Genomic DNA, 25,229 nt, shown 5'->3' with positions numbered 1-25,229 from the left:
TTAGTCACCAACTTAATAATTTCTTCATGTATCATGGACTTCCAGCAAAATGAAGAGACAATCTTGTTTAAAGTTAGAATTCTTGTTTTTTTCTGGCTTTGGTTTGATGGTAGGTATGGACACATTCAACAGTATTTATATGTATCATAGAGAACTCTAATAGAAAATACCTAGAAATTCTAATTATCTCTTTATTTCTGTATTTGCTATTGAACTATATTAGAAAGCCCCTATAACGTATGTAAAAAAATTTTATGTGATGTTTTTATAAAGGAAAACTTTATATATTGAAATAACAAAAAATACAACTCAGTCCGTGGTATGAAATTAAAAACAACAAAACACAGTATTGGTGATATCTTTTAACATATTTGTGCCTCAATGTTAGATATTTATGTAAAAGGAAAATCTTTAACAGTCTTAAATCTTGCCTCTTATTACAAATCAAAATCACAGAGAAAGTTAAACATACTTTTGAAAATTACTTATGTTTTTGACTCAGTATGCCTTCGCCATCATTATCATCTGACAAATATTAAAGGCTTTTCTACTGCAAAGAATGTTAAAATTTTTCTCTGAAAGTAGTATCAGACTGGGTTTGAGAAAACAAACCACTACAATTATTATGGGATGAGAAACTTCATGTAGGAATAAGGCTTTCCACCCACACAGAAGGAGCTGAATCAAGTTCTAAAGATCAGGAAGGCGGCACCCAGTCATCAGATACCACAAACACTAACTTACTACAAAAGCATGAGATGCTGGAGCAGAGGAAGCAGACAGGCAGACAGCTCAGGGAAGCCTATAAACTGCATGGCAGGAAGTGCTCTGGCCACACGCCCCATTAGGGACCAGTGCGAGACAGAAAATCCTGGCTTCCACTAAATATCCACTTTGCAAATCTTTCATTGGCTCCTCTCCTCAGCAAATAGCCATGAGCAGCACAGGAAAGGAATTGTGAGAAATGGAATTGCAGCTTTTGAAGAAATCATTGATGGTTCTAAGGGGACAACCACCTTTCCAGTGTCAAAAAATACTCTACTGGTGTATTTTTAGTATATTCACAGCATATCAACATTGAAGTAAAAATGTTAAATTCCCAATACTCTCTAGACTTTGTCCAGGAGAGAAGGGGCCTATAAAGGGGATGGTTAAAGCACAGAGTCCTGTAGAAAGGGACAGAGACCTGTGCCAGATGCTTATAAAAGTTTTAATTTAGGGCATCTGGGCGGCTCAGTCAGTTAAGAGTCTGACTCTTGGTTTCTGCTCAGTTCATGATCTCACCATTTGTGAGTGTGAGCCTTGCATAGGGCTCTGCACTGATAGTGTGAAACCTGCTTTGGATTCCCTCTCTCAAAAACAAACAAACTTTAAAAAATTGTTTAAAAAGAAAGCTTTCATCAAAGTAGATACACATAGGGGCACCTGGGTGGCTCAGTTGGTTAAGTATCCTACTTCGGCTCAGGTCATGTCCTCACAGTTGATGAGTTTGAGCCCTGAATCGGGCTCTTGGCTGTCAGTGCAGACCCTGCTTCAGATCATCTCTCTCTCTCTCTCTCTCTGTCTCTGCGACTGTTCTGCTCGCTCACATGTGTGGGTGCACTCTCTCAAAAATAAGCAAAACATTTAAAAACAAAACAAAGTGACTATGCAACAGGATTCCAGAAAGACTGGAAAAATATCCTTTTTCAAATGCTGGGCTGCTGGACAGATACTTACTGTACTTAATCTTTTCAATTTAAATGTCTTTATTACTCCTTTAAAATATAAATATTCTACAATGGATCGTCTTGGAGGAGGAGCTACCAAGCTCATTATAATCAATTCAGAGTCTGAGAAGGTTTCTGCATGTGGATGGTTGGGATTAACTCTCATTCTGTGCAATGAAAAGTACCTTCCAGTGTTAGAAGCTAATGATTGACTTTCCAAATGGATGGCACAGGAATGCTGTCCCTGTCTGTATAGTATCGTTAAATACCTATCCTGGTGGAAGAAGCATTGGAAGCACTCTCTTTCAGTCACCTCTGCAATAGAAACTATCAAACCCAATTATTTTTTATTTTGTTGTTATCCACTTGGCTAGAATTCTCAGCTCTCTTAAGAGTAGAAAGCCTGTCCCATCTTTGCACAATACGAAGCACAATTTCTCATATACGGGAGATGATCAATAAACATTTTTAAGTGAATCTTTTATATGGAAATCTTAAAATTAGTACATGGCAAGAATACTGTTCTTTTAAGTCTCTCCCATTAGTCACTGTGCAGTTGTTTTCTCACTCCTTTAGCCCGGCCTGCCCCGCCCGCAACCCTCAGTGTGTTCTATTTACGAGTCCCTTATAGTTTGTCTTCCTGTCTTTATATTTTTACTTGCCTTTCTGTATGTTCATCTGTTTTGTATCTTAAATTCCATATAGGAGTGAAATATTTCTTTTTATGTGACTGACTTATTTTGCTAAGCATAGTATACTCCAGTTCCATCCACGTTGCGAATGCCAGGATTTCAATCTCTTTGATTGCCAAGTAATATTCCATTGTGTATATATACACCATATTTTTTTTTTAACATTTATTCATTTCTGAGAGAAAGAGAGAGAGTGCATGTGCACACAAGCTGGGTAGGGGCAGTGAGAGAGAGGGAGGGAGACACAGAATCCAAGGCCGGCTCCAGGCTCTAGCCATCAGCACAGAGTCAGACACGGTGCTTGAACTCATGAACCTGAGCCAATGCCAGACACTTAACCGGCTGAGCCACCCCGGCACCCCATGTATATACCACATCTTCTTTATCCATTCATCAGTTGATGGACTTTTGGGCTCTTTCCAAACGTTGACTATTGTCAATAATGGTGCTATAAACATTGGGGCGTATGTGCTCTGGGCTTAGAATGAAGATCAGAAAGCTGTCAGGTCACAAAGATACAAAGAAGAGCCATTCTAAAGCTAACTGGTAGTAAGTGGCCAGCTATTTCACAGAAAGTGTTAAAGGCAGTCACTCTACTTAACAATTAATTGATTAAAACTGCATTTTTAGTAAGTTTTGTGATGTTTATTAACAAAGACTGAGGATATGGGTTTTATACATGGTAAGAATATCACAATATAAATTTTTATGTGGTAAAAGAAATCAAAGAATGGACATATAGGGAAGAAACACAACTTAGAAAATACTCAAATGTGATCAGAATAACGACACTTTCCTTTAGGAGTCTGAGAGGTTTCCACTTAGGAAAAAAAAATAATAATAATAATGAGAGGGGCGCCTGGGTGGCTTAGTCGGTTAAGCGTCCGACTTTCGCTTAGGTCATGATCTCGCGGTTCGTGGGTTCGGGCCCCGCGTCAGGCTCTGTGCTGCCAGCTCAGAGCCTGGAGCCTGTTTCAGTCTGTGACTCCCTCTCTCTCTGACCCTCCCCTGCTCATGCTGTCTCTCTCTCTCTCTCCCCTAGAAATAAATAAAACATTTAAAAAAAAAATAATGAGAGCAGTGGATTGTCGATAAAGAGCAGAAATCAGAGATGGACATCCATGTCTGTCCATTGCTTCTACTTGACAGTCATGTTTCAAGTGAGTCCCAGGGATTATTCACATGTCTGACTTTCAGAAGCCCTTTTCTGTTCATTGTTTTGGTATAAACGACTTCCATGCTAACCATATGGTAGCACTAGTGTTCTGCTGTGTGGTACGCATGCATATGTATACAAAAAGCATCATGATTTAAAAAGTGATAGTACAGGGGCGCCTGGGTGGCTTAGTCGGTTAAGCGTCCGACTTTCGCTTGGGTCATGATCTCGCGGTTCGTGGGTTCGAGCCCCGCGTCGGGCTCTGTGCTGACTGCCGGCTCAGGGCCTGGAGCCTGTTTCAGTCTGTGACTCCCCCTCTCTCTGACCCTCCCCTGCTCACGCTGTCTCTCTCTCTCTCTCTCCTAGAAATAAATAAAACACTTAAAAAACAAACAAACAAAAAACATTATTTAAAAAAAAAAATAAAAAGTGATAGTACAAACAGTATTTTCCAACAGTGAAAAACACTTTTTTTTTTTTTTAAAGAACAGTAATGGTTGTGGTCCTGCGGAAGGATATCAGCTTTTAAACTTCCTCCAGCGTAAAGTTAAGCCTAATAATCTACTTATGAGGCCATAATAGTATAGTGTCTTCAAATTAGGTGGAAGGTCTGTGGACACTTTTAGCAATGTATCTCACTGATACTAAAATTGTATTACCCATTATAAAATAATTGTACCTAGAGGAGCAATAGAGGACACAGTTAATTGAACTGTATGTCTAAATGGTGCACATTTACGGAACATTTACCTTCTTAGAACCCTGGAAAATGCATGTACCTAAAAACAATTATCCTAGTCCTAAGGAAAAGCAGGAAAAAACGGAATAGGTTGTGTTCCATATACAATTAATGCATTTACATAATTGAGTCTAGTTCCAAAACATTTCTCTTTGAAACTCATTCCAGAAAAACAAAGGTGGGAGAGTGAGACACTTATAAATAGGTCTTCCACCTGGGTCTATTTCATTTTATTGGAAAGAAAGTCTTTGTTCCTCTTTTCACTGGTCCCAGATATGTTGGTGAGTAATTTGAGTTCACTTAGAATTTAGGCACGGAGGAGGGCACTTGTGGGGATGAGCACTGAGTGTTATGTGGAAACTAATTTGACAATAAACTATTTGTAAAAAAATAAATAAAAATAAAATAAAATGCAAAAAATAAAGAATTTAGGGATTTTTTAAAATGTTAATTACGTTTGGGTTTTTATAATCATCGTCCTTAGGTTTTAAAAAAAAAACACAATTCTATCAGTCCATTTTTGACTTGTGGCTCTCCTTAGTGCTCTACAAAAAGCTTAGAATATTGTCTTGTCAAACAATTCAGAGACAAAAACTTCAGCACAAAACTTAAAACTGAGGCTCATCTTACCATGGTACATGGTAGAAAGCTCAAAGTTAGAAAACAGATGTTCTCTCATGATAATTTAACATAGGGCTGTGAGTATTTAACTACTTTGAGCCTTATATTCCTTCTTAATTTTTAGATCAATGAGAGATCCTTTTGAGGGCAACATTTTCTAGTTCTATTACTTTGTGTTATTTGCAGAACCTATATTATGTGAGAAAGACTTTCCGAAAGATGGTGCTTCAAACTAAAGAGCAAGGTAAGTCCAATGCTACCATCCTTGAAAATAAAAGAGAATAAAGGAGAAATTCTCCTAGAAGTATTTAAGGAAGAGATTCCTAAAGAAAGGATTCAGACTAGAGAAGAGAGCCAACATGGCAGAGAAGTAGGGGAACCCAAAGTTCCCTCATCCCTCAAACACAACAGTGTCGAGGCCAAAGGACTTTGAACTCCAAGAGTACAGGCTGCAGAGTGACAGAGATGTCTCCTGGGGCCCCTGGGGACAAACCTGGAAGGCCGTAGGTGTGTGATTGCAACTGGGAGAAATAAAATGGGCATTATAAGCATGGAGGGGAGGGATCCCCTTCTGCAGAGAGACCAAGGAAAGAGAAAGAAAGGCTGTGGAAGTGCAGGGCCGTATTTGGACAAGAGAAAAACCACAGACCGAGGACAGGGAAAGATCCAATCTCTAACTGCAGGGCTCTCTTAGGACTGGGACCAGCTGCCCAGTTCACGCACCTGGGGAGGAGGAGCTAGTCACCAGCCCCAGCCCGGGAACTAGCTCAGAGGCACAGTCCACAGTGGGAGAAAGCAATCCCCTCCCTGGAGTGCTGTGAGAAGCAGGTTTACAACCATTCAAAAGAAAAAGACTGTCTGCACCCACCAGCCAAAGGCCGTTTATTGGAGGGGTGGAACAGCACTTTCCCAGAACGAGGGTGCAAAGTGGGACCCATTAAGACATTGGCATTTAAATCCCAGCCTAGCGCCAGGATATATATATATATATATATATATATATATATATATATATATACACATATCTTTTTCATTTTATCTTTATCTCTTCCCTCCTCCTCTAGTCTGGATATTCTGTGTTTTTGGTTTGTTTAAGCAGACATATTTAATCTATTCTCTTGACACATGCTCTACACCTCCTTCTTTATTTTCCTTTCTCTCTCTCTGGACTAAGCCATATAGTTTCTCTGTCTGGACAATTTTCTTTTCTTTTTCCCTGAACCTGTCATTTCCCTCTTTGTATGGGATAAGGCTTCTTCCATCAGCACCCCCTCCACCCTGTTGTTTACTTGTAGCTGGTGTTTCTGTTTTGTGTGAGAGAGAGAGAGAGAGAGAGTGTGTGTGTGTGTGTGTGTGTGTGTATGTTTTCCTTTCTAGGGCTACTTCAATGAACAGATCAAAGCACACCTGGTGGAGGGTCTGAAACATCACTACTAGTAGGGAGATAAAGTAACCAAAGTCACAACAGAGACCAAGTAACAAAGTCCAAAAACCACCTCCTGAAGGGCCAGGCCTTAGACAGTGTATGGCCCCTCTTTAATATAGTAGGGCTTATAGGTGCAGAACACATAACAAGCTTTTAAAACACATAAGGGACAGAAAACTAGCCAAATGTTAAAATCAAAGAATTCTTCTCAAAAGAAATTCTAGGAAATGACAGCTAAATAATTGATCAGAACAGATATAAACAATGTAACCAAAGAATTTAGAATAATAGTCATAAGATTATTGATTATGGCTGGACTTGAAAAAAGCATAGAGCTACAGCAGAGCTGTAGAGGTCATGGAACTAAAAAATAGTCATGATGAATTAAAAAATGTTGTAAATCTGGTGCAACATAAGCTAGAGGTGGTGACAGCAAGGATTGAAGAGGCAGAGGGGAGAATAGGTGAAATAGAAGATAAAATTATGGAAAAAGATGAAGCTAAGAGAGAAGTTTTCTGGACCGCAAGGGGAGAATTAGAGAACTAAGTGATTCAATGAAATGGAATAATATCCAGATCATGAGAGTGTCAGGGGAAAAAGAGAAAGGGGTGGAAGGTGTACTCGAACACATCATAGCTGAGAACTTTCCCAGTCTGGGGAAGGAAACACACACTACAGTCTAGGAGGCAAAGAGCACTCCCTTCAGACATAACTTGAATCAATCTTCTGCAAGGCATATCATAGTGAAACTGGCAGAAAACAAAGAAAAAGAGAATTCTGAAAGCAGCTAGGGATAAACAGACCTTAACCTACAAGGGTAGACACAAGAAGTGTAGTAGCAGACCTATCTACTGAAATTTGGCAGGCCAGAAAGGAGCGGCAGGAAATATTCAATGTACTGGATAGGAAAAATATGCAGCCAAGAATCCTTCCTACAGCAAGGCTATCATTCAGAATAGGTGGAGAAATAAAGGTTTTCCAGAGCAAACAAAAATTGAAGGAATTCATCTCCACTAAACCAGCCCTACATGAGATCCTAAGGGGGACTCTGTGAGTGGAATGTTGCAAAGACCACAAAGTACCAGAGACCTCACTACAAGCATGATACCTATCAATAACACAATGACTCTAAACCAGTCTTTCAATAATAACACTGAATGTAAATGGACTAAATGCTCTAATCAAAAGACATAGGGTATCAGAATGGATGGAAAAAAAAAAAAAAAAAGACCCATCTCTTTGCTGTCTACAAGAGACACATTTTAGACCTGAGGACACCTTCAGATTGAAAATGAAGGGATGGATAATGATCTATCATGCTACTGGAAGTTGAAAGAAAGCTGGAGTAGCCATACGTCAAACTTTTAAAACTAAATTTTAAAGGAAAAGGCTGTAACAAGAGATGAAGATTATAGGGTCTATCCATCAAGAAGAACAATTATAAATGTTTATGCACTGAATTTGAAAGCACCCAAATATATAAATCAATCACAAGCATAAGCAATCTTATTGGTAAGAATTCGGTAATTGCAGAGGACTTTCATACTCCACTTACAGCAATGGATAGATCATCTAGGTGGAATATCAATAAAGAGACAATGACCATGAAGGATACACTGAACTCGATGAACTTGACAGGTATATTCTGAACTTTTCATTCTAAAGCAGAAGAATACACATTCTTCTTGAGTGCACATGGAACATTCTTCAAAGTAGATCACATACTGGTTCATAAGACAGGCCTCAATAAATATAAAAGAATTGAGATCATACCACATACGCTATGAAACTTGAAATCAACCACAGGAAAAGTTTGGAAAACCTCCTAAAGCATGGAGGTTAAAGAACATTCTACTAAGTAATGAATGGGTCAACCAGACAAAGAATTTTAAAATATATGGAAAAAAATGAAATTGTTGAGATCAAAAAAACAAGGAAAATAGAAATAGTCACTTCCAAGTGGAGCCTAAGAGACCTAACTAGATGTTATCTAGTATCTTAGATGTGATTCTGAAACAGAAAAGGTACATTAGACAAAAACTAAGGAAATAGAAGTATGAGCTCTGACTAACCAGAATTATCAATATTGATTCATTTTAAGAAATATTATCATACTAATATGTAATGCTAATAAGGTGAGTGAGGTGTGAGGTATAAGGAAAGCCTCTGTACTGTCTTCACAATTTTTCTGTAAATCTAAAGCTGTTTCAAAAATAAACCATCTTAAAGGGGAAAAGATCTTCTGGTTTTGAACATGTCAAATCTTATTCTCACTCACTACCCATATAGATCTTGTGTTAGGTAACCTCTGGCATTACGCACTTATCATATCAACTGAGAAAGTGCAATAGGCAATAAGAATATTCCTGGAAGCCATCCATTTACAGAATGCTAGCAATAATCTATTTGAGAATCACCTAATATCCCAATAAACTCAAACTTTATGTATCACCAAGTCTATTTTTCCTTTGCCAGACCCCTAAAATGCTTGCAACTACTCTAATGTGACCTGACATAAGCAAAGTGTGGTAGAGTGGAAGTCACTGTAGAAAAAGGCAGTGCTCTTAACAAAATGCAGTAGAATGCATTATTTCCATGAGTTTTTAAAAGGATTTGACAGGTCCAGCTTCTGGAAATACCAAAGTATCATATAGGAAATTAAAACATCTTTCAAAGACAATTATGCTTTCTGACTAGACAAATTATTTTTTTAAAGTAACTTTCAAAGTGCTGGAGAGTGAATAAAACTAGTTAGAAATCACAGGTTACATGATCTTTAAGAGAAGAGAAATAGACTGTAAAACTAGATCTATCGAGCTTTTCTTTACTAAATCATTTCTGTGATACACATCTCAAACAGTGAAGTCCCAATGGACTGGGAAGTCAGAGGCCAGAGCTCACGGTCAAAAGCGGATGGAAAGTGAGGAAAAAATGCTATTTAAAAAGAGTCCTGAATGTAAACCCAAATTCCCAAAACTCACATTCAAGATTCCCCAGACCTTTAGCCATTCCTTGAAACTATGCCCACACTGGGGGAGACCCCAACCAGCTCAGAAAAAGCAATAGCAGGAAGGCTAAAAGAACGGAGTATCAACAGCACTGAGGACTAAGGAGGCAGAATTTAGAGTTTAACTCCCGCTAAGTTAAAAGTATTTTTGAAGAAATTATAAGGGAATTCTAAAATTTATATGAAAATGTGTACACTGAGGATTGCCAAAACAATCAGGAAAACAGAATAGATTAGTAAGAGTGTGTACCGCTGAGTGGGATAGAAGTCCTGGGGACACAAGATAATTTGCTGGCATGATAGCAATGTTCTATGTGTCTTGATAAGATTACTACTTACATGGGAATATACGTTTGCCAAAATTCATTGATGTCTACATTTTAAATCCATGCACTAGATTTTTGCAATTTAATCTTCAACTAGAATACTGGAAAATAATAAGGTGATTTCAACACATTTCCTGTCTTTAGAGGAACTTGTGCAACTTAGAAGCTCTGAAACTTCGCCTTTAGTAGGCTCATGACAAACCCATCTCGGTGGCTTTGGTTTGTGGCCCTCTGGTTTCTGTCCACACAGCCACTGGGGTGAGCAGCCCTCTCAGTCAGTTCTGCAACTTCCATAATCTCATGTCCCCATCTGAGAAGCCCTGCAAAGCTTTGGCTGATCATGTGCTTTTCTGGAACTCTAAGAAATTTAACAGAGTTGTGACATGCTCCATTCCCTGTGCTTTTCTACAGGTCAGGGAAAATCATAGTACTTTACTTGCAATGCTGGAGACATAAGGACGTGGTATGAGGTCAACAGTTTGCCTTTGGACCCTCTACCCAGACATACCATGCTAACATTTCTTCTACTCTGGTTTGATCGTGACCTTAGAAGAAGCTGGGGCTCTTGCCATTTCTCCAGTGTCTAACTGCATTACAAAGGCAAAGGTACACTAGGTCTTTGGACCTTCAAGGTTTTTTTTTTTTTTTTTTTTTAATGTTTTATTTATTTTTGAGAGAGAGACAGTGTGAACAGGGGAGGGCCAGAGAGAGGGAGACACAGAATCCAAATCAGGCTTCAGGCTCTGAGCTAGCTGTCAGCACAGAGCCCGACGCGGGGCTCAAACCCACAAACTGCAAGATTATAACCTGAGCTGAAGTCGGATGCTTAACCGACTGAGCCAATGAGGTGCCCCTGGACCTTCAAGTTTTTTTTTAAAAATCATCTCCTTTTTAGTTGGGCTCATCTAAAAATCATAAGAGAATAAAGGGCATAAGAATCTCTCCAGTCACGGAGGCCTTCCCTTGGGTGTAAAGATTAGACTTCTGAAGCCTCATTCTACTTCTTAACATCTACGCAACCTGGGAAAGGTAACTTATTTCAGGTCTATAAGTTTTTATATAATACCACAGATACAGCTTCATAAAATGTGTATGACCATAGCATGTATCTCCTAGTGTTTTACAGAGGATTAAATGAAAAAAATGTAAGGTACTTTAAAATCTCAGTATTAGAGAGTAAGAAATCAAAACAAATTAACTATTATCAGTTACTCAAACTATAGTTTTGAAAGAAATGAAGATGATTTTTTTTAACCAGGATTACAAAATTCTGTGGTGACTTACTCAGGCGTTGTTCATAAATATCCATAAAAGTATGGATGAATAGGGAGCAAAAAATGTATAGGGAAAAATACAATATTTTAACCTATAAAAATATTACCCTGATTCATTTCTTCAGGCCACTGTTTTCTATGTAGAGAAAATGGCATCAAGTTATTGGAAGGATTGCATTGGAAAATAATGCATTCGAATTTCCTAGCACAACAACTGATACACAGTAAGCTCAATAAGATTAAGTGAACTGACTTGTACAATCATTTTTTCTCATGAACCCAGAGAAGAATTATTCATATATGAAAACATTTGTCAAGAGTAAAATGTGGGTGCCTGGGTGGCTCAGTTGGTTACGCATCTGACTTCGGCTCAGGTCTTGATATTACAGTTTGTGATTTTGAGTCCCGCATTAGGCTCCACATTGATGGTGCAGAGCCTGCTTGGGATATTCTCTCTCTCTCTCCCCCGTCTACCCTTTCCCCTACTCACACTCTCTCAAAATAAACTTATAAAGTGTAACAAGAGCCAATAGCTATTTTCTGAAAGTACTGACCCAAGTAAATTAACCATTCAATAAGAGTACTGAGCCCCTTTCTCACCTAATAACTTATATTAATATACTACAATCTATTTAATAAAATCCTAGTATAGTAATTATCTGAAATAATCTTCAAAACCTGGGAGATAGGTATTATCTCTTTAATGAAAGGCTACAAGTCCTGTGGGGGTGACACACAGGTAAGCGTCAGAGCTGGAATGAAAACTTGTGAATCTTGATTCAAAGTCTTTGGGCTCTTCTACCAAGGCAGAACTTTTTCGTTTGCAAAAAATAGAGCAAGCTATTTCCAGTCCTTCCCAACTAGTCCCAATTAGGACTCCCCCGAGAGCTCTCTCTTATCCAAGTTTTTTCTGGCTTGTTCTTCCATGAAAGTTTCTGCCCCTTATTTTTCTCATTAGTTTTGAAACAGAATGATCTTGTGCATTCTTTTCACAGGGTCTGAACTAGCACAGAGACTAGAAGAAAGGTGACAATATGTGGTGGGGATGGGAGGTATGAGCACTTAAGAAAGAGAAATAAATGGAATTTAAATGGGTATGTCAGTTCAGAAATGGGCAGGAAAGGACCAAGAAAATAGTTTTATCTTCCTTTTAATCAAAGCCTGCATTTGAGGAGATGAGGTCCATCCTTCAAGGCAGAAGGCTAAGGACTCTGTAATTACTAGATATTAATCTATGGTAGAACCAAGTCTACTGTCCACATCCTTCCTAAAATGAGGAAAATTCACCTTTTAAAGATACATCTTTAGCTTACTTTGTGGATAGATGAAATTTTATATCTAGTAACTCTGATATTTATCAGATATCAGATTTTGCCAGTGTTCATTTGTACAAATATTGTAAACTAACCACAATATTGATGAATAATGAAAATCTGTAAAAACAGAGGGCTCTTGAAACAGAATTTAAAAAAAGTACTTAGTAATAGAAGAAGTATTTCCTGTATTAGTGTTGATATATAAGAAGTTAAATGGATTTGCTACACTGAATTTTAAGGTTATGATCAACACATGATATTGCAATTTTGGGTGGATTTTAGTAAGTTCAAGTATTTATTAGGATACGATAAAATTATCTATATGGAAGCATGTTATTTGGTTTGTTAGATCTTACTGAATCATAGAACTATGAAATCGAATGCAGAAGTGATTATTGTTTTTTAACAGCACCATATATATTTATGATTAAAGAGCCATGGAGGGGTACCTGGGTGGTCCACTCCGTTGAGTATTTGACTTTGGCTCAGGTCATGATCTTATACTTCTCGGGTTCGGGCCCTACATGGAGTTCTGTGCTGACAACTTAAAGCCCGGAGCCTGCTTCATATTCTGTCTCGCTCGCTCTCTCTCTGCCCCTCGCCCACTCACACTCTCTCTCCCTCTCAAAAATAAACATTTAAAAAAAAAAAAAAGTCATGGAGTTTTAGATACTGAAGTCCTGGCATTTAAATACAAAGTTAAGTAGGGGTGCAAGCATCCGACTTCGTCTCATGTCAGGATCTCACGTTTCATGAGGTCAAGCCCTGCGTCAGGCTCTATGCTGACAGCTTGGAGCCAGGAACCGGTTTCAGATTCTGTGTCTACCTCTCTCTCTGCCCCTCCTCCACTCATGTTCTCTCTCTCTCTCTCTCTCAAAACAAACATTTAAAAAATTTAAATACAAAATTAAGGATCACTAACACCTTTGTTAGAGGGATAAAGTAAAGCCTCTGAATCTGGTCTTGCTGGACAGGAGGTGAAAAGTCATCCCAAATCAGTTTTTAATGATTCCATGCCTCAGTCAACAGTGATGTAAAATAACATGGGGAGGTCTAAATTCTGCAAAAACACTTTATTCATTAGTTAGTATTGTTTTTTTTTTTTTTTTAAACCCACGGAGCAGAGCTTTAAATAAAAACTCACTAGCTGAAGATAAAGTTCATAAAAGGTCTAGCTAATCGTAATGAATTCAATTGTAATCAAGAATATGATCAAAACCAATGGTAGGAGTTACCTAAGAGATCACCAAAAAGTGAAATGTGTTACCTGCTCTCTGGGAATAGAATTAAGTCTTAAGTCATGAGTGTTGATTTCAGGAGGCTTCCATCTGGCCTAAGATTTCACAATCAGGGCTTACTGTTTCTTCATCAAAGTGGGAAAGAACTCTTCAGACACATCTGGTATCCTTTGGGTCCTTCTTAGTTTGGCCTGGGTCCCGATTAGAGACAACTAAGTCATGATGGGGTCTCACAGGTATTTTGGAATGAAGAGTTGGTACCTGTTTTGGGAATCCACGCCTCTTTTCCTTGCTTCCAGATTTACACTGCTAGCAACTCCATATCACCTCACGGGGTAGGGAGAGACTGCGGGCTATGTGAGGACCACATGGTGTCTCCATCATTGTTCTCTATCCCCTTAAGTCTCCTGCTGCTTCATGGCCTAGATCAAGGGCAGGGGAGAGGTCTTCTCTGGTGGGAAAATCTCCATAACTTCCCGAGACCTGCCTTCTGATAGTTCCTTAGAAATTCAGGAAAATAGGTTTTTCTTCACAAAGTCTGGCAATTCAAGAACATTTCTGATGTGCACTAAAAACTCCATTTTGGATAACAGAGGTTAGATAATAAATGCCTTACTCCAACAATTGTTATGCCCTGTCCATCAACCTGTAGCTTTACCTCTTCCTTCTCCCCAGAGATTAAGGTCTCAGGAAACTGTGAAGAACTGTACATAAAACTACACAGAAAAGAATATATTAATATCTCTTATATTATCTTTTCACACATGCATGGATAATTCCTTATTAAATGTCTTGCTATAAATATTGGTTTTAGTATTACTACTTTTGTACTTATTTGCAAGAAAAACTTTGTCCATATTGTAATGAACTTGGTGATATTAGGAAAAAAAGTTACACTGAATTACACAAAGTTTGTGTGTGACAGCCAGATGGAACTTTTCCTTAACAACCCCTTATATAGGCCAAATTGCAGAGAAAGAGATATTGGAAAGAGATGCGCTGTGTTGTATTTACAGGAAATGAGTTGAATACTGGCCTCTTCTGGTTCATTATTCACATTTTTGTCTAATTCTTGATTCTGACAATTTTTTAAGACTGGTGATTTTGTGCCTTTGTTATCAACTTTTATGAGTTCTTTATACATTAAAAATCTTTGTCCTATTTATTACAACTCATTTACCTTTAGTTTTAGATTTTATTTGATCATATTGCTTATTTTAATTTCCATAACCTTTTTAAGATTAGGTTTGGTAAGTGAATGAACCACAGTTGTCTTATTCTTTAGTTTACCTCAAGTACTTTGAAACAGGGGCTATAATTATTTGTTCCTCAATAAACATTGTTGAATCAGTAAATGTTTGAACATTCTCAAGTCCCAGGAAGCTTTGACTGTATTAATCTAATTCCTATCACCATCTATGGATACTTAAAAGAAGTTAAACACACCGACAAAAATAAAGATTCAATTTTTGCTATGTAGAGTGATTTGGCTTAAATGTTCCTTTTCAACTATAAGGGAAATTTGTACTTTTCATATAAGTTAGTGGAAATTCAAAAGGACACTGAAAAAGAATGAATGGTTCTACCATCCAAACATAATTACTTACTGATTTTTAAAAATATCTCCTTTTCTCTATGGATATAATTTTGCATTCCATTTAGGTTTTTATGTGCCTATGAACATATTGGATGTGTCAATATTTTGTCTTAAAGCTAAGTATATCCCTAATTTGGGAACTGAAGTAGTAACCTTAATAATATATGCCAAGAATGATTGCTTTGTGGGAATATATTTTGTTTATAAATGTATTGTGACAATTCTTTCCCCAAGCTCTCTAACCTCTAAATTCTTCATTTCTGGATTAGTTTTAGACAGTAGTATTAAAAATAAATTAAGATGGGGCACCTGGGTGACTCAGTCAGTTAAGGGTTGGGACTTAGCTCAGGTCATGATCTCACTGCTCAGTGAGTTTGAGCCTCGCATCAGACTCTGTGCTGACAGCTCAGAGCCTGGAGCCTGCTTCTGACTCCGTGTCTCCTTCTCTCTGCCCCTCCCCAGCTCATGCTCTGTCTCTGTCTTTCTCTCTCAAAAATAAATATTAAATTTTTAAAAAATACAAATTAAAAACTTTCAGAACTTATTTGAGCCAAAATTCATTCCTATTAAGCAGCTCCAAATGTGAAACGGTTAAGAGTAATCCATAAGAGGAAGTTGGGGGAGATGCTTTTAGACAGAATAGGCAGAAGCAAAGTAGGGAAATTATTGATAGGCTATAGCTTAAAGCTTTGTTGGCTGTTTGTGATTAGCTGTCCTTAGGTTTCAAGTTTGTAACCTTAAGATACTTACGAGTTTAGATTACAGTTTGCTTAGGTAGACTATGACGACATTCAGGCTACTTCAGTTTGATGACCTCTTTAATGAACTTGAGTTAAATTTTTCTTTAAAAAAAATGTATGTAGGTATTCAACTGATAGCAGTTGTAATTTAAGTAGCAACAGATTAATAATGGCAAGTGGCAAATGAATTTGAGTATATATCAGCAAAGCAACATAACTACCAACATACACTTGAAAAATGAGCTATTCAGTCTATAGTCATGCATGTGGATTCCCTGACCTCTTTCAATGTCCTCAAGCCTCAGTGCTATCCTCCCTCTGGAACCTCCTGTGGCTTAAACATTATGAATCTCTGTCTGAGGAGGATAAATGCATCTGTCTGTCAGTCACCCACAAAATGTATGGTCCCATTAAATAAACAAATGTCACTGAAAAAAATGGTTGATTTGTCTACTGTTTTTCCTCAAAGCATAATTTCCTCATTCCCAAAGCAGACATCTTAAAAGTTATTTCCTAAATAGGTCCATCTTTCAAGATAAAAAATAGCTTTAGTTCACAGCAAAACCCAACTATAATTTGAAGAGTTATGGGCTGGCTTCTTCACCTCAAATCTATGTAGGATACTCTGGCATATGTTACTTTGGATTGGAAAGTTGGCATTTTTAAAAAAAACAGCATTTTACTTTTTCATCAAAGAGACATTTCGATATCTTAAGTGCTCATTTGCAATCTCATAAAATGTTTTCTTTCCCTTTAAATGTCAAGGTGAGGTATTTAGGATTAATATAAAATCATTCTTTACACCTGAAGTGACATTAGCAGGTGGGAGACAATTATAAGTAGGTTTTTCTGAGGCTGAAGCTAAAACACCTTTACCTTTAGAACTTAAATTCTTATGTAAGTGGTAATAATTTAAAGAACATTTTCTGCTCCAAATATTTTAAGATGCACAACGAACACTAATGTGCCAAGAAGGCAAAAACATTCACACACTAACAAATTGCATATCCAGCAGAGAAGCAACTATGTTTAAGTATAGCTATCATGACTCAAATAATCAAATTTATTTTAACTGCTAAAATTGCATCAGCAATAATATATCTTATATTTTATCATTCACATTTTCCAAATTACATATTACCACAGTTATTTTGCTCATAACAACTTTAGAGAGTATATAGATTAAGTATTATTGCCTTCATGAAAATTCCCAGGCAGAGAGAATGACAGGACCCAACCAAAAATCATGTAATTAATGGTTAAGAGAAAACAGTAATCAAAATAATTTCACTCTCTGCCAAGTTTTTATTCAACCAGTACTCTCTATTGGCAATAAAATCAAGTGCTTTGTAATACTTCATATCTATAAGGTAGGTCTTAATTCTGTAATTCTATGTAAAGAAGGTGGAAAAAATAGATTGTGAATACACTTGCCAGGAAAATATACTATCAATATTGATATAAATTATCATATTCTGCTGGGCAACTCTACTTTTATGGCTTCAGTGCCAGGCTGGCCTGAGGTAGCAGTGCTAATGAGATCCGCATCGAATTTAGGGCTGTTCTCTCCTTCAAGAATAGCACAAGTTCACAAACAAAAATCTATTATTTTGTCCTATAGAAGTGCAGCAGCCTTCCTAATTTCATGCCACTTTGCTGTGTTCTCTTCAGTCTCAGCTGGCAGTATTCCTGCTCATTTAATCCCATCCCTATTCCTAGTTTCTATTAGATGGCTGATTAGGTCTAAGGTTTATATCCACTGTAATTTCCTTATCAACATGGGTAGCCAGTCACATTTTGAGTATTCTCTGTGGAACATGCTTTCTCATTTTTTTGGGCAAATAGATCAGCTGAAAACTTTTTCAGATCTCTAAAATCTAGTTCCTTTTCGCTTATTGCTTAACAAAGCCTTCAATTTCTCTCTCCTTGCATTTTACTATAGGCTGTCAGGGGGAAATGAGCCACTCCTTCAACACTGCTTACAAGTGTCCTCCAGCTAGGGTTCTGGTTCAATATGGTGAACTCACTTTCTCCACAGAGCACACCAAACTGCACCTATGAAAAGTTCCTCCTGAAGATACCTGAGAACTGATTGAACAGCTACTCAACAACCAAAGACAGAGTATGGCAAGAGAACAGCAAGAGAGATGGAAATGTGGTAAGAAAGGGAACCCTCACCCCCAATGCTAGAAAGGCAGTGGGGAGGCGGGACAAGGAACAGATCCTTCTATCCTTGAGCATAGAAAAAATAGAGCTACAGTTTAAAAGACAACTAGCATATAAAAGAGAATACAAGAACTCCACTGAGGAGCTATGAGAAAGCTCTACAGGTCAGAGGGGCTGGAGAACAACACAATTTACATTCCCACCCCACTTTATTTTTTTTTTTTAATGTTTATTTATTTCTAGGAGACAGAGAGAGAGACAGCGTGAGCAGGGGAGGGTCAGAGAGAGAGGGAGTCACAGACTGAAACAGGCTCCAGGCTCTGAGCTGGCAGTCAGCACAGAGCCCGATGAGGGGCTCGAACCCACGAACCGCGAGATCATGATCTAAGCGAAAGTCGGATGCTTAACCGACTAAGCCACCCAGGCGCCCCTCCACCCCACTTTAAAAGCCTACGCTGGAACAGGGTCTGTACACCAAAAGAGTCCAGTCTTGTAGTCACGGCGAGCTTGCAACCTCTGTGAGCCCAGGGTCAACAAGCCCATACCACCTCTAGTCTCACTTGGGTGCAGATAAGCTGGGGTTTAAAAAGGGCAGAGAAACTGTGGGAACACTCTCTCCTCTTCCACCCCAAAAGCCCATACCGGAGCAGGGTCTGAATGCCCAAAGGGGAAGGATCAGATGCCATAATTGGTGGGTCTATCACCACAGGCAGCTTGCGACCTCAGCAAACCCAGGATTGTCCAGCCCACACCATCTCTAGCTTTGCTGGGGCACAGATAAATGCCATGTTTAAAAGAGCCAAGGAACTGTGAGAATATCTTCTTCCCATCCACCTTAAAAGTCCACACCAAATCAAGATCCAGCTCACAATGAGCCTACAACCTCAGTGAGCCCAAGGTTTACAAATGCACACCATCCACCCAGTGACGCTGGGCCACAGGTAACAAATTGCAGTTGTGTTTTACTTATTTCTTTTAAATTTTTCATTTTTTAAAGTTTATTTTGAAACAGATAGGGAGAGCAGAGGAGGGGCAGAGAGGGAGACAGATAATCCCAAGTAGCCTCTGCACTGCTAACACAGAGCCATGTGGGGTTCAAATTCACAAAGCTTTGAGATCATGACCTCAGGCAAAACCAAGAGTCAGATGCTTAACCAACTAAGCCTCCCAGGTGCCCCGTTTAACTTTTAAAATTTCTTGTTTTCGTATATTTTTGTTTTTGGTCTTTTTCTTTCTCCTTTTTTATTATTTTCATTTTTTCTTTTTCTTTTTCTTTATTCTGTAAAAAGCCCTAACATAAAAGAGTAACTAGCATGTACAGCCACAGCTCTAGCCAGTCAGCAAAAGTGAACAAGCACACACAGTCTGAGTAGGGGACACCATACACAAGACCACCTCTCCAACTTTAGGAGAAGTAGCCATTTTGCCTAATCTATAGAAACAAATATAGAAAGTCAAGCAAAATGGGGAGATAGAGGAATATGCTCCAAAAGGACAAGGAAATACCTCATAAAAATCATTAAATGAAACAGAAATAAGCAAAATACTAAATAAAGAACTTAAAGAAATGACTGTAAAGATAATTACCAGGAGGGAGAAAAGAGTGGAAGAACTCAGTGAGACCTTCAATAAAGAGAGAATATTAAAACCAATAAGAGCTGAAGAATTCAGCAACTGAAATAAACAAATAGAGGAAAACTATATGAGAAAATGTAGAAGAACATTTTAGTGATGTAGGTAATGGATATAGGGTAAATGCAAAGTACACAAACAGCCTAAAGAGTTTTTTTAAAATGAGGATTACAAGATTTCTTAAAAATAATTGAATATTTGCATCATGAGTCTCAGAAGGAAAGAGAAAGAAAGGTATAAAGAACATATCTAAGTCCAAGAAATGCAGAATTCTATACAGGAAGAACCCAAAGGGGTCCACATCATGGTACATAATAATTGAAACATCAAAGGTTAAAGATAAAGAGAGAATCTTAAAAGAGAAACAAAATTTGCCCAGAGAGGAAAACTTATAAGGCTATCAGCTGATTTTTCAGCAGAAACTTGGCAAGCTAGAGGGAGTGGCATGATTTATTCAAAATTATGAAAGGAATAAACCACAACCAAGGATACTCTACCCAGCAAGGTTATCATTCACATATGAAGGAGTTTTTCAAACAAACAATGAAGTAGTTTATCACTAAAACAGCTTTATAAGAAACGTTGAAGGGATTTTTTTAAGTAGAAATGGCCATAAATAGAAAACTATGAATAGAAAATGTAAAACAGGACAATTTATGCATAAAATGTAGAAAGGAGTAAAAGAGGAAAAGACGAATTTTTCTATCCTTTTTTCTTTTACAATGTGCTTGAACTTAAAAGACAAATTAATATGGACTGCTATTTACTTAGAATGTTATATATGAACCTCATGGTAACCAGAAACCTAAAACCTATGATAAATATACATAAACAAAAAAAAGAGAGACAAAGTCAAAGCAAACACTATAGATATTAATCTATCACAAAGAAAGAGAGCAAGAAAGGAACAAAGAACTACAAACACAAGCAGAAAACAAATTTTAAAATATCAGTAAGTACATACCTGTCAATAATTACTTTAAATGTAAATGGCCTAAACATTCCAATCAAGAGAGTAGTGATTGGTTTAAAAAAAAAAAATACTTGTAGATATATGCTGCCTGTAAGAGATTCATCTCAGACCTAAAGACACATAGAGACTGAAGGTAAAGGGGTAGAAAAACAATCATTGTGCAAACAGAAGTAGAAAATAAGGCCAGGGTAACAATTCTTAAACAAAAATCTTTAAAACAGACTGTAACAAGGGACAAAAACATGCATTACACAATATAAAAGGGATCAATCCAACAAGAGGCTGTAACAGCTGTAAAGATCTATGCACCCAACACTGGAGCGCCCAAATACACAAAAGAAATATTAACAGACATAAAGAGAAAGTAATGGTGGTAATATGACAATAGTAGGGGACTTTAACACTCCACTTACATTAATGGATAGATCATCCAGATAGAAAATCAGTAAGAGAACAATGTCTTTGAATGACAGAATAGATACATACAAAACATCCATCTCAGTAAAACAGAATACACATTCATTTGAAGTGCACTTATGACATTCTCTACAAGAGATCACACATTAGGCCATGAAACAAGCCTCAATAAATTTAAGAAGACTGAGATCATACCATGCCTCTTTTCCTTCCAAATAGCGTGAAACTAGAAATCCAAAGAAAAACATCTGGAAATTCATTATTTCCTAATTGCTTAATTAAGGTTAGGATGTTCCACATAGTACCGGAAGTCCCAAACAGCAATCAGACAAGAAATAAGGAGTGTCCATACTGATAAAGAGGTTACACTGTCACTATTTACTGATAACAGGCATAGAAAATCCTCAAGACTCCTCCAAAAAAACACTAGAAGAGATTTAGCAAACTGTCAGGATACAAAATTAATACAATTAAAATTAACAGTAGGAATTTGTAGTGTTTCTATATACATTACAACAAAGTCACAGAAAGAAAAATTGTAAAAGTAATTTGCAATTGCACCAAAAAAACAAAATATCTCATAATACACTGAACTAAAGAGGTGAAAGATGTGTACTCTGAAAATTATAAAATACTGATGAGAGAAATTGAAGATGACACAAATGAAAATATTTCCATGTTCATGTACTGGAAGAATTAATATTGTCAAAATGTCCATATTATCCAAAGCAATATACAAATTCAATGTAATTCTTAACAAAATAGCAGCAGCATTTTTCACAAAGCTTCAAAGCTACTCAAATTTCTTTGGAACCACTGAATACTGACCAGCCAAAGCACTCCAGGGAAAGAACAACAAAGATGGAGGTATTATAATAACAGATTTCAATATACCCCAAAAGCTGTAATGAATATAATACTTTACTGGCACAAAAAATAGACACATACATCAGTAGAACAGAGAACCCAGAAACAACTGCATTTATATCATCATCTAGTACAAAGGAGACAAGAATATACATGGGGAAAATATAGTCTCTTCACTAAGTGGTGCTAGGAAAACTGGACAGCTACATGTCTAAGAATGAAACTGGATCACTTTATAGCATGAGACACAAAAAAAATAAACTTAAAATGGATTAAAGATCTAAATGTAAGACCTGAAACCATAAAAATCTCAGAAGAGAACACAGGCAGTAATTTCTCTGACATTGGTCAGCACCGTATTTTTCTAGAAAGCAAGAATAAACTATTGGGACTACATTAAAATAAAAAGTTTTGTGCACAGCAAAAGAATCCATTGAGAAAACAAAAGACAATCTACTGAATGGGAAACGATTCTTGCAAATGATGTACTTAAGGGATTAATAACCAAAATACATAAAAATTTATACAACTCAACACCATATGACCGAACAATCTAATTTAAAGATGAGCAGAAGATATGAAGAGACACTTTTCCAAGTAAGACATACAAATGGCGTACAGACAGGGAAATGCACATCAAAACCACAATAAGATATTACTTCACACCTGTTAGGATGTATAAAATCAAAAAGATAAAAAATGACAAGTGTTGGTAAGGACGTGGAGAAAAAGGAATCCTTGTGCACTGTTGGTGGGAATGCAAACTGGTACAGCCACTGTGGAAAACGATATGGAGAGTCCTTTAAAAATTAAAAATAGAAATACTTTATAATCCAATGATTGCATAATTGGGCATTTACCCACGGAAAATGAAAATACTAACAAAAAAAGACATATGCACTTCTATGTTTAACGCTTATCATGGCATTATATATAATAGGCAAGACTTAGAAGTGACCAAAATGCCATTCAATAGATGAATGGATAAGGGATAAATGGTGTGTATACACATATACACACACTGGAATATCACACAGCCATAAAAAGAATGAGATCATGCCATTTAAGACAACCTGGATGGACCTATATGGTATTATGCCAAATAAAATAAGTTGGACTGAGAAAGACAAATACCATGTATTTCCACTCATAAATGAGATCTAAAGACAAAAAAGAACAAAAAGCAGAATCAGAACTATAAATATAAAGAAGTGAAAGTTGCCAGAGGCATGGGGAGGGGGAGGGGCAAAATGGGCATAGTGGAGAGGGAGATACAGGCCTCTAGTTATGGAATAAATCACTGGAATAAAAAGTAGAGCATAAGGAACATAATCAATAATGTTGATCACAGCTATACTTGTGATGAACTTGTGATGGGAGCTTGTCCAATCACTAAGCTGCACATACAAAACTAACGCAAAACTGTATATCAACTGTACTTAAAAAAAAAAAAAAAAAACCCAAAACTCACCTAAATATCCAATTCATCACAAATTCTACCTCTCACAAAACACTAGAACATGAACCCAATTCAGCCAAGTTCTTTGTCACTTTACAACAATAAATACCTTTTCTCCATTGTCCAGTAAGGTGTTCCTCATTTTCCTCTGAGACTTCATCAGAATGGTCTTTACCACCCATATTTCTATTAATGTTCTGCACATGCTTACTTATATATTCTCTAAAATGGAACCTCCCTACAGCTCCCTTTTCCTCTCTGAGTCCTCATCAGGATCCCTTTTATCAGTCCACAGGCTTCTAATATGCCTCTCAGAAATCTTCCAGGCTTTATCCATGGCACAGTCTTAAAGCCACTTGTGTATATTGTGTAAAGTATATGCTCTTGGAAATTGTTTCATTATGCATCTGAAAGGGCTCCCATAAGCCATTAAATGGTAGATAACCATCTTTACAAGAATTAGGTAACTTTTTTTTAACCTTGAGTGTTCATTTATTCAACAAATATTTATCAAGAGTACATCATAGGTCAAAAACTATCAGGACAGGGGATTTTTAAAGTAACTTTTTTAAAAAAAAGTTTATTTTGAGAGAGAGAGAACATGCACAAGCAGTGGAGGGGCAGAGAGAGGGAGAGAGAGGGAGAGAGAGTGAATCTCAAGCAGGCTCTGCATTGTCACGTGCACAGTCGAATGCACAAACTGTTGAGGTCATGACCCAAGCTGAAATCAAGAGATGGACACCTAACTGAGTCACCAAGTAGCCCTTAAAGTTAGTAATTTTTTATTTTTAAAGTAAATTTTAATGATTATATCTTAAGTACTTAAGAAAAAAGTAGCCTATTTTCTGATTATATTCCATAATATTTCATTTTTATAAAGTGGATTTAGAACTAAATAACTGTATTTTAATATTACAATAAACTATTGAGATATTATTTGTAACCCACCAACCCATTTGTCCTCTACTGGAGGTTTTCAAAGGGAATAAAAAAGAATTTAGAGACAGATATTAGTATTACAGAATCCATACATTTCAGTTATAGTCACCTACAGAATAGCAGCAAGATGCCTTGATTGGAATAATTCATTTTGTTCTTTTGTCACCAACCATATCGGCCTTTTCTAGATATGCTCACATCCAAAAATACAAAATTTTGAATACCGTTTTATAATTCATTTCCATCAGTTTATTCTATCTTTAAAGTTATTTGAGCTTGAGAATTCCTTTTGAGAAAGTATCCCTGAAAATGGGTTGAAGTGAAATGAAAAGGTAAGAAGGAAAATGTTAATTTTAGGACTATCAGAAATGTTTAGTACAGGGGCGCCTGGGTGGCTTAGTCGGTTAAGCGTCCGACTTTCGCTTGGGTCATGATCTCGCGGTTCGTGGGTTCAAGCCCCGCGTCGGGCCCTGTGCTGACTGCCAGCTCGGAGCCTGGAGCCTGTTTCAGTCTGTGACTCCCTCTCTCTCTGACCCTCCCCTGCTCACGCTGTCTCTCTCTCTCCTAGAAATAAATAAAACATTTAAAAAAAAAAATGTTTAGTACAGTGGCATGTCATTTTGGTAAAGTATGCGTCGCGTAGTGACCAAAATAAATGTATAATAATACGTCTAAAGTTCAGACTAAGCATATTGAATGTTTATGCAATGTGAGTTACATGAAAGCAATTATGACCTGTCTTCATGAAATGGAGGAGCTTATAAATTTTTTTAAATGACTGGGTAGAAATTCATGAGTTAAATGTGTATTTTATTTCACAACTAAGTGTTTTAAGAAATAAAGGAGCAAATTTTTTGTAGCTTCAGAATTTTATTTCCTTTTAGGAGAGACAATTTTTCCTTTTGAGTATTTGGCATAGAGGTCAAAACTCTGCA

At 37.2% G+C, this 25,229-nt stretch overlaps 1 pseudogene; it reads left to right on the top strand.

Annotated features, from left to right (window-relative positions):
• Positions 1–5,136: 5,136 nt before the first annotated feature.
• The window catches only part of LOC120225009, a 50,999-nt pseudogene continuing 30,906 nt past the window's right edge, over positions 5,137–25,229 (top strand).

This window comes from Hyaena hyaena, unplaced genomic scaffold (genome assembly GCF_003009895.1).
Source record: "Hyaena hyaena isolate Hyena2069 unplaced genomic scaffold, ASM300989v1 scaffold_1312, whole genome shotgun sequence".
Classification (NCBI taxonomy): Eukaryota; Metazoa; Chordata; class Mammalia; order Carnivora; family Hyaenidae; genus Hyaena; species Hyaena hyaena.
Note: the sequence above shows the minus strand (reverse complement) of the source record. Positions and strands in the feature narration are given on the sequence as shown.